This window comes from Mustelus asterias, chromosome 7, assembly GCF_964213995.1.
Source record: "Mustelus asterias chromosome 7, sMusAst1.hap1.1, whole genome shotgun sequence".
Taxonomy (NCBI): domain Eukaryota; kingdom Metazoa; phylum Chordata; class Chondrichthyes; order Carcharhiniformes; family Triakidae; genus Mustelus; species Mustelus asterias.
This window is the reverse complement of record NC_135807.1, coordinates 18,301,823-18,317,348: the sequence shown is the minus strand read 5'-3', so window position 1 is coordinate 18,317,348 and position 15,526 is coordinate 18,301,823.

Here is a 15,526-nt window from a genome sequence, read left to right as displayed (position 1 = left end):
TCAATTCTGGTCGCCACACTACCAGAAGGATGTGGAGGCTTTGGAAAAGATTTACCAGGATGTTGCCTGGTATGGAGGGCATTAGCTATGAGGAGAGGTTGGAGAAACGTGGTTTGTTCTCACTGGAACGACGGAGGTTGAGGGGTGACCTGATAGAAGTCTATATGATTATGAGGGGCATGGACAGAGTGGATAGTCAGAAGCTTTTTCCCAGGGTTGAAGAGTCAATTGCTAGAGGGCATAGGTTTAAGGTGTGAGGGGCAAGATTTAAAGGAGATGTACGAGGTAAGTTTTTTTACCCAGAGCGGGGTGGGTGCCTGGAACTCGCTGCTGGGGAAGGTAGTGGAAGCAGATACAATAGTGACTTTTAAGGTGCATCTTGACAAATACATGAATAGGATAGGAATAGAGGGATATGGTCCCTAGAAGGGCAGGGGGTTTTAGTTAAGTCGGGCAGCATGGTCCGTGCAGGCTTGGAGAGCCGAAGGGCCTGTTCCTGTGCTGTAATTTTCTTTGTTCTTTTATCAGTCAAAATACTTAAACATGACAAAATATAATTCTTTCACTATTAGTCACAAGTAGGTTCACATTCACACTGCAATAAAGTTACTGTGAAAATCCCCTAGTCACCACAATCCAGCGCCTGTTCGGGTACACTGAGGGAGAATTTAGCATGGCCAATGCACCTAACCAGCACGTTCTTTGGACTGTGGGAGGAAACCGGAGCACCCAAAGGAAACCCATGCAGACATGGGGAGAACGTGCAGACTCCGCACAGAGAGTGACCCGAGGCCGGAATCAAACCCGGGTCCCTGGCGCTGTGAAGCAGCAGTGCTAACCACTGTGCCGCTCCACTACTAGCTATTAACAGCTAGCTATTTCTCTTAGTTCCAATTTAAGCAATATCTCCAGACTTAAACTCCTCTTCAGTGAGCAAGATCCACAGGCTCACATGCGTTGCTTGTCCTCCAGCCTTTTAAACCCCTCTGGACAAAGATAGAGAGACACTCATCTTGCGAGAGATACCTATTTTCTAGCAGGTCCCAGACTTCAATTTTCAGAGGGAGAGAAAAACTGCTCCTTTTCAAATTCAAATAGCAACTGCCTCCTTTTTTCCCCTCCTACAAGCCCAGCTCCACCTACACACATGACATGCACATGTCAATCAACCTAATTAAATCCTACTCTGAAATTTTAAACTTCTACTCAGATGAGAATCACAACAGACACCTCCAGACGCTGAAAGACGCCCTCATAAGAACAGGAGATGGCACTCGACTGATCGATCGACAGTTCCGATGCGCCACAGCAAAAAATCGCACCAACCTCCTCAGAAGACAAACACAGGACATGGCGGACAGAGTACCCTTCGTCATCCAGTACTTCCCTGAAGCGGAGAAGCTACGACATCTTCTCGGGCCTTCAACATGTCATCGATGAAGACGAATATCTCGCCAAGGCCATCCCCACACTCCCCTTCAAACAACCGCACAACCTCAGACTATTGTCCGCAGCAAATTACCCAGCCTTCAGGAGAACAGTGACCACGACACCACACAACCCTGCCACAGCAACCTCTGCAAGATGTGCCGGATCATCGACACAGATGCCATCATCTCACGTGAGAACACCATCCACCAGGTACACGATACCTACTCTTGCGACTCGGCCAATGTTGTCTACCTGATACGCTGCAGGAAAGGATGTCCCGAGGCACGGTACATTGGCGAGACCATGCAGACGCTACGATGAATGGACACCACTCAACAATCACCAGGCAGGAGTGTTCCCTTCCTGTCGAGAATCACTTCAGCAGTCAAGGGCATTCAGCCTCTGACTTTCAGGTAAGCGGTAAGGCGGCCTTCACGACACACACAATCGCTGAGCAGAAACTGATAGCCAAGTTCCGCACACATGAGGTCGGCCTCAACCGGGATCTTGGGTTCATGTCACACTATCTGTAACCCCCACGAAATGCCTGGGCTTGCAAAATCTCACTAACTATCCTGGCTCTAACTCTCCTGGCTTGAGACAATTTACACCTCTTTAACCTGTGCTTAACCCTCTCTCCACTTGCATTATCTGTACCTGTAAAAGACCTGATTACCTGTTAAGACTTGCATTCCAACCGTTATCTTGACAATTGAGTCTGTGCCTATATATGCCCTGTTTGTGAACCCAATCCTCCACTCACCTGATAGAACCATAGAAAATTACAGCTCAGAAACAGGCCTTTTGGCCCTTCTTGTCTGTGCCGAACCATTTTATGCCTAGTCCCACTGACCTGCACTTGGACCATATCCCTCCACCACCCCTCTCATCCATGAACCCGTCCAAGTTTTTCTTAAATGTTAAAAGTGACCCCGCATTTACCACTTTATCTGGCAGCTCATTCCACACTCCCACCACTCTCTGCGTGAAGAAGCCCCCCCTAATATTCCCGTTAAACTTTTCTCCTTTCACCCTTAACCCATGCCCTCTGGTTTTTTTCTCCCCTAGCCTCAGCGGAAAAAGCCTGCTTGCATTCACTCTATCTATACCCATCAAAATCTTATACACCTCTATCAAATCTCCCCTCAATCTTCTACGCTCCAGGGAATAAAGTCCCAACCTATTCAATCTCTCTCTGTAACTCAGCTTCTCAAGTCCCGGCAACATCCTTGTGAACCTTCTCTGCACTCTTTCAATCTTATTTACATCCTTCCTGTAACTAGGTGACCAAAACTGTACACAATACTCCAAATTCGGCCTCACCAATGCCTTATATAACCTTACCATAACACTCCAACTTTTATACTCGATACTCCGATTTATAAAGGCCAATGAAGGAGCAGCGCTCTGAAAGCTTGTACTACCAAATAAACCTGTTGGACTTTGACCTGATATTGTGAGACTTCTTACTGTGTCTACGCTGAAACAGCAGGGAACAACTCTTAGAACAACAAAAATGCAGCAGCACAGATTAAAACACTCCAATAATTAGGAGAAATTATCTTCTGCGTGCTCAGCATGTGGGCTGCCGGTTGTAGACAATTTGGCATTGTTTAACAGAGCTGCCTTATAAACACACCCTTCACCAGAAACATACAGAATCCATTTGTTAAAGGTACGGTATTGTCACACAAATCCACAAGTGCCTAAAGCTAGTTAAGGTTGTAAAGATGGCATATGGAATTCTCTCCATTGGCAGAGGTATAGAATACAACAGTAAGGATATAATGATGGAACTCTACAAGACACCGTGGAGTATTGTGGGCAGTTCTGATCACCACATTACAAGAAGGATGTAGAAAATAGGAGCAGGAGGAAGCCATACAACCCTTCCAGCCTGTTCCGCCATTCATTAAATTTATGTTTATTTATTAGTGTCACAAGTAAGCTTACATTTGTCGCCACACTCCGGCACATGTTCGGGTACCATGAGGGAGAACTTAGCATAGCCAATGCACCTAACCAACACGTCTTTGGACTGTGGGAGGAAACCCATGCAGACACGGGAAGAACTTTCAAACTCCGCACAGACAGTTATCCGAGCCAGGAATCGAATCTGGGTCCCTGGTGCTGTGAGGCAGCAGTGATAACCACTCTGCTGCCATGGCTGATCATCCAACTCAATTGCCTGATCCCACCTTCCCCCATATCCTTTGATCCCCTTCGCCTCAAGTGCTATATCTAATACTTCTTGAAAACGTACAATGATTTGGCTTCAACTACTTTCTGTGGTAGTAAATTCCACAGGCTGACCACTCCCTGGGTGAAGACATTTCTTCTTCCTTCAGTCCTAAATGGTCTACCCCATATCCTCAGACTGTGACCGCTGGGTCTGGACGCTCCACCATTGCGAACATTCTTCTTGCATCTACCCTAGCTAGTCTGATTAGAATTTCTTTGAGATCCACCCCCCACCGCCGCCCCCCCCCCCCCACCCCCCACCCTTCCTCTGAATTCTAGTGAATACAATCCTAAATGATGCAACTTCTCATCATATGTCAGTCCTGCCATCCCAGGTAACAGGCTGGTAAACTTTCTCTGCATTCTCTCTAGAGCAAGAACACCCTTCCTCAGAGAAGGAGTCCAAAACTGCACGCAGTACTCCAGGTGTGGCCTCACCAAGGTCCTGTATAATTGCAGCAAGACTTCCCTGCTCCTACGCTCGAATCCTCTCGCTATGATGGCCAACATACTATTTGCCTTTTTTACTACCTGCTGTGGCCTGCCTGCTCACCGTCAGGGGTTGGTGGAAACATTCATCGGATGTGCTGTTCTAATATAGCGTCCATCTTTTTAGCACCATCAAATCATGGGACCTGCTCTTAAAGCAATCATGCAACCACTTAAATATATAACAAAGATCTCAGTTAAAACACTAGAAGATGATTCAATTTCCCCAATTTTCTTTTACCCCACAGTATACCCATAGACACAAAACCCAATGAAGATTTATCACTATCTCAACACCAAGACTTCTTGGCACAGTTGCAAACAGTTCTCTTCTGAATTTCTGAGGATTCACTCATTGCTTTTCATCCAACTGGAATCTCTCCCCGGGATACCCAGAACCACACTCTTAAACTCACTATTGTTTCAACTGCAGAGCAAACACGAGTTCCTAAACTCAGAGCCTTTCTTATCAGAGAGTTTAAAATTCCTGTCTTCTTTCTCTCTGACTCTTGCTGACAGAACAGTTCTGTCTGGAGACAATACACATCTCTTTAACCTGTGTTGAATGCTCCCTCCACCCACATTGTCTGTACATTTAAGACCTGGCTGGCTGTAGAGATTTGCATTCTAATCAGTATTCTGTAATTTGATTTCTGTGTCTGTTTGCACTGTTTGAGAACAGATATCCACTCCATCTGACGAAGGAGCTGTGCTCCGAAAGCTTATGGTATTTGCTACCAAGTAAACCTGTTGGACTTTAACCTGGTGTTGTGAGACTTCTTACTGTGCTTACCCCAGTCCAACGCCGGCATCTCCACACCTTAACACAAGGGCAGACAGTGGCATAGTGGTATTAATAATCCAGAGAACCAAGGTAATACTTCTGGGGAGCTGGGTTCAAATTCCACTACGGCAAATTTGAATTCAATACAAATCTAGAATTTAAGGAGTCTAATGATGACCATGAAACCATTGACGATTGTCACAAAAGCCCCCATCTGCTTCACTAATGTCGTTCAGGGAAGGAAATCTGCCATCTGGTCTAGATGTGACTCCAGACCCATAGCAATGTGGTTGACACCTAAATGCACCCTGAAATGGCTTAGCCAATAACTCATTTAGAGTACTTGGGGATGGGCAACAAATGCTGGCTGGCCTTACCGGTGATGCCCACATCCCGTGATTGAATTTTTAAAAAATGTATACGTGTAAATATTCAAGAAACTGCAAAGAGTCCAACACGCAAACCAGCCTCCCATCCATTGACTCTGTCTACACTTCCCACTGCCTCGGAAAAGCAGCCAACATAATTAAGGACCTCACGCATCCCGGACATACTCTTTTCCGCCTTCTTCCAGCGGGAAAAAGATACAGACGTCTGAGGACACGTACCAACCGACTCAAGAACAACTTCTTCCCTGCTGCCGTCAGACCATTGAATGGACCTATCCCGCACTAAGTTGATCTTTCTCGACACCTTAGTTATTACTGTAACACTACATTCTGCACCTTCTTTCCTTCTCTATGAATGGTATGCTTTGTCTGTGTAGCGCGAAAGAAGCAATACTTTTCACTGTATGTTAATACATGTGACAATAATAATTCAAATCACCTTAAAAGTTATGCATTTTTCATCACAGCTTGTGCATTGACTTGTGCCTTCTTGGAATTTGCAGTCAGATTGAGTTTTGGCAAGATTGTGAAGTCAAGCTTTGGGTCTCTTGTAGAGAAACAGATTCTTCCGTCTCTCTCCACTTAAATAATATTCTGCTTTTCTATTCTTCCCACCAATGTAGGCAGCATCCCAGCTTTTCCCATTTTACTCCCGCTGCCACATTTCTGCTCATTCATGACATCTGTATTCCTTTGCAGACTGTTTGTATTCTATTCGCTACTTGCTTTCCTACCAATCTTAGTATCAGCAGCCAATGTCTACACTTCCCGCTGCCTTGGCAAAGCAGCCAGCATAATGAAGGTCCTTGGCTTGCTGCAATGTTCCAATGAAGCTCAATGCAAACTGGAGGAACAGCATCTCATCTACTGGCTCGGCACTTTATAGCCTTCCGGTCTCAACATCGAATTCAAAAACTTCAGATGATTTGCTCTACTCCACATCGACCCCTTTGTTTTCATCCTATTTTATTTAATCTTTTTACTGTTCTCTACCTTTTATTTCTTTCTTGCCTTTCTTCATTTTTCTTCCACGCTTACCCCTACTTTACGCCCCTTCCCTTTACGCCCCTTTTCTCCCCCTTTGCTTCTCCTTTTCTAAATCTTACCTCTGTCCCATCCATTTTCCTCCCTCTCACCCTCCCCCTCCCCCAACATCTTCATTTTAGCTTCTCTGCCGTTTGGCCATTCACCCCTTTTATTCTCTCTGTGGACAGCTATTAGCTGGTTCCCCTGGTTTCTATGGCTATGACTCATATTTCATTCCCTCCCCCTGCGGTATAAATATCTCCCACTTTCTATGTCTTTTAGCTTTGACAAAGGGTTGCCTGGATTCGAAACGTCAGCTCTTTTCTCTCCTTACAGATGCTGCCAGACCTGCTGAGATTTTCCAGCATTTTCTCTTTCGGTAATTCAGGACCCCACGCAACCTGGACATTCTCTCTTCCACCTTCTTCCATCGGGGAAAAGATACAAAAGTCTGACGCCATGTACCGACTCAAGAACAGCTTCTTTCCTACTGCTGTCAGATTTTTGAATGGACTTACCTTGATCTTTACACTCTAGCTATGACTGTGACACTACATTCTGCACTCTCTTGTTTCCTTCTCTATGAACGGTATGCTTTGTCTGTATAGCGCGCAAGACACGATACTTTTCACTGTATGCTAATTGATTATTAGCATACAGTGAAAAGTATCGTGTCTTGCGCGCTATACAGACAAAGCATACCGTTCATAGAGAAGGAAACAATCAATAATAATCAATTAGCATACAGCAAATCAAATCAACACAGTTGATCGCTGCATCCAAAGTGCTCGGATGCTTCCATTTTAACTGTGGCGGATGTGCGGGGCAGAAGTCTTCATATTCAAGAAGCTTAAATGACTGCAACATGTAACTTGCCATAACTTAACGAATGGGGAAAGAACCTTCATTATAACACTCTTCCAAAGGAATGAGTAAATTCAGACTCAAACTAATCTGAACGCTTTATTGTTCAGGAATCACTACTTGGCTTCTGAAACTAGCTAAAATGTTTTAAATTAGTTTATTGGTTACTTATTTGTTGGCAGCTGGCCGATTCCGAAATTAGTAGCCATCTCTCTAACTAATGAATTCAAATGGCACTGAGTGTTGAGTGAGTTCAGGCCTTTGCAGAGGTAGAAAACAAGAAATTTTCAAATATTTTTTGAAGAGTATAGTAGACATTTAATGTAAAATTGTGTGGCTCGCGAAATAGGAGGGGTTTCTTTTGTTCAATACACTTCTCAATCGGTGCACTAAGGGCAGCACGGTGGCACAGTGATTAGCACTGCTGCCTCACAGCGCCAGGGACCCGGATTCAATTCCCGGCTTGGGTCACTGTCTGTGCGGAGTCTGCACGTTCTCCTTGTGTCTGTGTGGGTTTCCTCCGGGTGCTCCGGTTTCCTCCCACAGTCTGAAAGATGTGCACGTTAGGTGGATTGGCCTTGCTAAATTTTCCCTCAATGTACCTGAACAGGCGCCAGAGTATGGCAACTAAGGGATTTTCACAATAACTTCACAGTAACTTCATTGCACTGTTAATGTAAGCCAACTTGTGACACTAATAAATAAACTTAAAAAACTTCAGCTGAGAATTTAACTGGTAATTTAAAAAAAATTTGCAAATGTAATTTATATGGGTTCATTGTCTGAGAAGTTGCAGAAATATAGCAAAGCCACCAGGAGGCACTAGAGGATAACATAGCTCTGGGCGAAGAGGCAGAAGTTTGATTTGATTTGATTTATTATTGTCACATGTATTAACATACAGTGAAAAGTATTGTTTCTTGCGCGCTATACAGACAGCACACCGTTCATAGAGAAGGAAACGAGAGAGTGCAGAATGTAGTGTTACAGTCATAGCTAGGGTGTAGGGAAAGATCAACTTAATGCAAAGTAAGTCCATTCAAAGGTCTGACAGCAGCAGAGAAGAAGCTGTTCTTGAGTCGGTTGGTACGTGACCTCAGACTCTTGTATCTTTTTCCCGATGGAAGAAGGTGGAAGAGAGAATGTCCGGGGTGCGTGGGGTCCTTGATTATGCCGGCTGCTTTGCTGAGGCAGCGGGAAGTGTAGACAGAGTCAATGGATGGGAGGCTGGTTTGCTGATGGATTGGGCTACATTCACATTCTTTTGTGGTTTCTTGCGGTCTTGGACAGAGCAGGGCTTTGCAGCTAAATTTGATTTAACAGCTAAAATAAAAACTCTGAAGAAGAGTCATACGGACTGGAAACATGGGCCTGGATAGTTTGGTTGGTGGGGTTTCCCTTCCTGCCACCTGAAGAGTTGGTGGGGAACATATCCCCAGTGACTCATCCCGATTGGCCAACAGCCCTCCAGTCCCAGCGGGAACAGGAGCGGCAGTGGATAGAAGTGGAGAGACCAATACCCTGAGACTAATTCCCAGGACTTGATGGCAAGATAAGTTTTCAGGGTCCCAGGGCAGGGAGGGTAGGGAAGGTCTGGGGGTGGGGTACAGTAAGTGGACAATTGGGGAGTGGGGTGTAGGGGGGGAGTGGGGGGGGGGGGGAAGGGGGGGCAGTGATAGGGAGGTCTGGCAACCAGCAGACCTTAAGGGGGCTTAAGAGTTAAGCTCAAAGTCAGAAGGGAATTTCTGATGGAGACGTCCCTCCACCTCCTCCTAAATGAAGCCAAAGCCTGGCCATTTTCAGGCTTGCCTCCTCCTGCCAGCCTAACTATTAAGGCCACCTAAGGACCCCAATTGGGGTCTGAGCAAAATCGCTGTGAGGTCGATTGAGTGGCAACCCTGAATCACAGAATCCCTCCAGGGCAGAAGGAGGCCATTCAGCCCATCGAGTCTGCACTGACCACAATCCCACCCAGGCTCTTTCCCTGTAGCCCCAAACATTTACCCTAGCTAATCCCCCTGACACTAGGGTCAATTTAGCATGGCCAATCAACCTAATCCACACATCTTTGGACTGTAGGAGGAAACCAGTGGAAACCCACGCAGACAAGGGGAGAATGTGCTAACTCCACACAGACAGTGACCTGAGGCCGGAATTGAACCTGGGTCCCTGGTGCTGTGAGGCAGCGGTGCTGACCACAGTGCCGCCGTGCTGCCCTCAGGAAGCCAGTTCCTTGTATTTCATGTCCCACCCTCCTCCCTCCTGCTGAAACAGCCATTCGTGGAGGAGTATGAAACTCTGACCTTTCCTCTCACCAAACATACAGTCTGACCTACTGAGCTTTTCCAGTGCCTCCTGTTTTTATTTTTGATTTAACAGCTTTGTTAACCTCCACAATTGCTTTGTGAGGAGATTTCTTTTTGTGTTTCTGAAGGTAAAGGTTATTCATCTTGGGGGACAAGTTTTTAACCTTTGCCAATGATTACACAATGTTCAGCACCATGCATGACTCCTCAGATACTGAAGCACTCCATGGATAGCAGTCAAGCTTGGGCTAATAAGAATAAAGAACAAAGAAAAACAAAGAAAAGTACAGCATAGGGACAGGCCCCTCAGCCCTCCAAGCAACTCCAGCACCATTCAAGAAGTTTGACACCATCCAGGACAAAACAGCCCATTTGGTTGGTACCCCTTCCACAAACATTCAATCCCTCCACCATTGACGAACAGTGGCAGACATATGTCCCATCTACAAAATGCACAGCAGAAACTCTGCTCAAGGCCACAAGAAACTACAAAACAAAGAACAATACAGCACAGGAACAGGCCCTTCGGCCCTCCAAGCCCGCGCTGCTCCCCGGTCCAGGATTGAATCCTGAATCCAGGATCCCCGCCCAATTTTCCAGCCTATCTACATACCAATATCCTATCCACCGAGCTGTCCCTCACAGCTACAATGCTTTGTTCATTACAACCTATTAACTCACCCCCACCCCCCCATTCCAGACCATGTGATCTCCAGGGAGAGGCGAAAACCCAGAGTGAAAAACCCCAGGGCCAATATGGGGAAAAAAAATCTGGGAAATTCCTCTCCGACCCCCTGAGGCGATCGAACCGAGTCCAGGAGATCACAATGGCCCTGATCGGAAAATGCTTCCCAACCCTAGTCATTTCCACTTCCACGAACACCATATGAATTCCCTGCCCCCGAGACAGGTTCCCAACTATCCGCAGTCTCGCTCTGTACTGGCACCAGCAAGATGATCATAGAATGAAGCCTTGAAACGAGAAACAAGGAACAATTAGCCCGCGCCGCTCCCTGGTCCAAACTAGACCACTCTTTTGTATCCCTCCATTCCCACTCCGTTCATATAGCTGTCTAGATAAGTCTTAAACATTCCCAGTGTGTCCGCCTCCACCACCTTGCCCGGCAACACATTCCAGGCCCCCACGACCCTCTGTGTGAAATATGTCTTTCTGATATCTGTGTTAAACCTCCCCCCCTTCACCTTGAACCTATGACCCCTCGTGAACATCACCACCGACCCGGGGAAAAGCTTCCCACCGTTCACCCTATCTATGCCTTTCATAATTTTATACACCTCTATTAAGTCTCCCCTCATCCTCCGTCTTTCCAAGGAGAACAACCCCAGTTTCCCCAATCTCTCCTCATAACCAAGCCCCTCCATACCAGGCAACATCCTGGTAAACCTCCTCTGTACTCTCTCCAAAGCCTCCACGTCCTTCTGGTAGTGTGGCGACCAGAACTGGACGCAGTATTCCAAATGCGGCCGAACCAACGTTCTATACATCTGCAACATCAGACCCCAACTCTTATACTCTATGCCCCGTCCTATAAAGGCAAGCATGCCATATGCCTTCTTCACCACCTTCTCCACCTGTGACGTCACCTTCAAAGATCTGTGGACTTGCACACCCAGGTCCCTCTGCGTCTCTACACCCTTTATGGTTCTTCCATTTATCGTGTAGCTCCTCCCTACATTATTCCCACCAAAATGCATCACTTCGCATTTATCAGGATTGAACTCCATCTGCCATTTCCTTGCCCAAATTTCCAGCCTATCTATATCCTTCTGTAGCCTCTGACAATGTTCCTCACTATCTGCAAGTCCTGCCAGTTTTGTGTCGTCCGCAAACTTACTGATCACCCCAGTTACTCCTTTTTCCAGATCATTTATATAAATCACAAACAGCAGAGGTCCCAATACAGAGCCCTGCGGAACACCACTAGTCACAGGCCTCCAGCCGGAAAAAGACCCTTCCACTACCACCCTCTGTCTTCTATGACCAAGCCAGTTCTCCACCCATCTAGCCACCTCCCCCTTTATCCCATGGGATCCAACCTTTTTCAATAGCCTACCATGAGGGACTTTGTCAAACGCTTTACTAAAGTCCATATAGACAACATCCACGGCCCTTCCTTCGTCAACCATTTTGGTCACTTCTTCAAAAAACACCACCAGGTTAGTGAGGCATGACCTCCCTCTCACAAAACCATGTTGACTATCGTTAATGAGTTTATTCCTTTCTAAATGCGCATACATCCTATCTCTAAGAATCTTCTCCAACAACTTCCCCACCACGGACGTCAAGCTCACCGGCCTATAATTACCCGGGTTATCCTTCCTACCCTTCTTAAATAACGGGACCACATTGGCTATCCTCCAATCCTCTGGGACCTCACCTGTGTCCAGTGACGAGACAAAGATTTGCGTCAGAGGCCCAACGATTTCACCTCTCGTCTCCCTGAGCAGCCTTGGATAGATTCCATCAGGCCCTGGGGATTTGTCAGTCTTTATATTCTCTAACAAACCTAACACTTCCTCCTTTGTAATGGAGATTTTCTCCAACGGTTCAACACTCCCCTCCGAGACACTCCCAGTCAACACATCCCTCTCCTTTGTGAATACCGACGCAAAGTATTCATTTAGGATCTCCCCTACTTCTTTGGGCTCCAAGCATAAGTCCCCACTTTTGTCCCTGAGAGGTCCGATTTTTTCCCTAACAACCCTTTTGTTCCTAACGTATGAATAAAATGCCTTGGGATTCTCCTTAATCCTGTCTGCCAAGAACATTTCGTGACCCCTTTTTGCTCTTCTAATTCCCCGTTTGAGTATTTTCCTACTTTCATTGTACTCCTCCAGAGCTCCCTCCGTTTTTAGCTGCTTGGACCTAACATACGCCTCTCTTTTCCTTTTGACCAGTCCCTCAATTTCCCTGGTTATCCACGGTTCTCTAATCCTACCCTTCCTATCCTTCTTTTTTACAGGCACATGCTTGTCCTGTAGCCCTAACAAAAGGTTAGGTCGTGAATGTAGCCCAATCCATCACACAAACCAGCCTCCCATCCATTGACTCTGTCTACACTTCCCGCTGCCTCGGCAAAGCAGCCCGCATAATTAAGGACCCATGCACCCGGACATTCTCTCTTCCACCTTCTTCCATTGGGAAAAGTCTGAGGTCACGTACCAACCGACTCAAGAACAGCTTCTTCCCAGCTGCTGTCAGACCTTTGAATGGACTTACTTTGCATTAAGTTGATCTTTCTCTACACCCTAGCTATGACTGTAACACTACATCTGCACTCTCTCCCTTCCTTCTCTATGACCGGTATGCTCTGTCTGTATAGCGCGCAAGAAACAATACTTTTCACTATATGCTAATACATGTGACAATAATAAATCAAATCAAATCAAATCAACTCACTAAGGTTCCTTAGGCAGTACATTCCAAACCCACAATCACTACCATTCAGAAGGGCAAAAGCAGCAGATACGTGGGAACACCACCACCTGGAGATTCCCTCCCATCTCATTCACTTTCCTGATTTGGAAATATATGGCAGTTCCTTCACAGTCGCTGGATCAAAATCTTGGAATTCCCTCCCTAACAGCACAATGTGTATACCTACACCTCAGAGACTGCAGCGGTTCAAGAAGGCAGCTCACCACCACTTTCTCAAAGGCAACTAAGAATGGGCAATAAATGCTGGCCCATCCAGGAATGTCCACATCGTGTAAATGAGTTTTTTAAAATTTCATAACACCAAACTCAGAACTTCACAGCCCACTGTACCAATATGACATTCCCATGTCACAAATCGAATATCATATTCATTCCATCCCCTGGACCGTTGCCACCATACTGTCAAAGTGCACCTATGTGTGGAAACACCATCACCTCCATATTCCCCCTCAGGTCACACACCATCCAGATTTGTACGTAAAACAGTTCCTTCATTTTTGCTGGATCAATATTCTTATATTCCCCATTGAATTCTTATTGTGTGCCAGGACTGTGACAATACAAAGAGAAGACTTACCATCACCTTCACATTTGATGTGGGCAAATAAAAAATGCAAGCTTGCAAATTTTGTCCATATCCTGCAGACACATTTTTTTTTAAATAGCACCAGTTGGACGCTCTTGCGATAGTGCTGTGTGAAATTAAAATGGAAAATTGCGCTGATCGTTTTGCACAGGATGGAGAGAGTACTGCTCAATACAGGAGACAGTCTGGGAATGCTTCTTACTGACGGTGATTGCCCAAAATGGAAACATTTACCAATCAAAAGTATTATTTTTTTCAAAATAGCATCTCTTTATTGTACAAACATAACTTTCCTGTCCCAAAAATTATGAATATTCAAGGGCAGCACAGTGATTAGCACTATTGCCTCACAGCGCCAGGAACCTGGGTTCGATTCCTGGCTTGGTGACTGTCTGTGCGGAGTCTGCACGTCCTCCCCGTGTCTGCGAAAGTGTGAAAATCCCGTAGTCGCCACACTCCTGTTCAGGTGCACTGAGGGAGAATTTAGCATGGCCAATGCACCTAACCAGCACGTCTTTCGGACTATGGGAGGAAACCAGAGCCCCTGGAGGAAACCCACGCAGACACGGGCAGAATGTGAAGACTCCGCACGCACAGACAGTGCAATTCGGGAATCGAACTCAGGTCCCTGGCGCTGTGAGGCAGCAGCGCTAAGCACTGTGCCACCCTACCGGGTCTAACCTGTCTAGTGCAGCTGGAATCATAACACCACAGTGCCATTAGGAAGGGAATTAGGGAATTTCAACGCACAGTCAATGAAAGAACAGTGATATCGTTCCAAGTCAGGATTGTGTGTTAATCTCAAAGCAAGCATCGGGAAAGCAGCTCTGCAAAATGCTACACCTCATAAACTGCGAGCTTAAAGATATAGGCGCTCTCAAGTTATTTTTAACAGCCAGTTTGGCAAATGCACTCTCTTGCGTAAAATGAATTTATGAAGCTTTATGCTGAACCTTTATGCTTGCAGACTTTCAAGTGGAACAAGATTTCAGAGACATCATAAATCATTTACTTGTTTTATTTTCCCAGTAGGCGAGTTCTCTTGATCATATGACTATGATTAATAAAGTTTGCTTATTAATTCTCACCATGTTCTGAGGATTAATTTTCTCCTCAAGCTATATTTTGATGTTTTGGTTAATATTTATGTCGCTTTGACATGGAGATGGTAAAGTGGGAAAAGCAGTTTTCACTGGTAATTAAGAGATTCGGTGGCTGGAGGATGTAAATTAAAGTCTTCACCAAAAGAGAATAAAGGTGAGTTTGGAAGAATATTTTTCCAACATAGAGAACATAAACACTCTGCTGGAGAATCATAGAATCTCTACAGTGCAGAAGGAGACCATTCGGCCCATTGAGTCTGCACAATCCCACCCAGGTCCCACCCCACAACCCCATGCATTCATCTTAGCCAGTCTCCCTGACACTAAGAGGCAATTTACCATGGCCAATCCACCTAACCCGCTAATCTTTGGACTGTGGGAGGAAACCGGAGCACCCGGAGGAAACCCACGCAGACACGGAGAGAATGATCAGACTCCACACAGGCAGTGACCCGAGCCGGGAATCGAACCCAGGGTCACTGGCGCTGCGAGGCAGCTGTGCTAACCACTGTGCCACCGTGCCGCCCGGTGGTAGAAGAATGGTGGTCGAAGAATGCCGAAGACAATGATGGTACAAGAATGCATAGTCATTTTGCAAAATGAAATGGATGAGAATAGTGAAAGGGAAATTATTGGCAGGATATGGGGGAAGGTCAGTGGAATTCTACCTTCAGAGAGCCAGCACAGGCAATGCTGTGCCAGATGTCCTCCTCCAGTCCCGTACTGTTTCAATCTGAGAGCTCCCACTGCAATCATTAACTTGTTCATGTTAACTTCAACCAGGGTCATTTTGACTTTGTGTGACAATAAAATGGGCAGTAGAAATCCAGCAGTCTGTTTCACATCT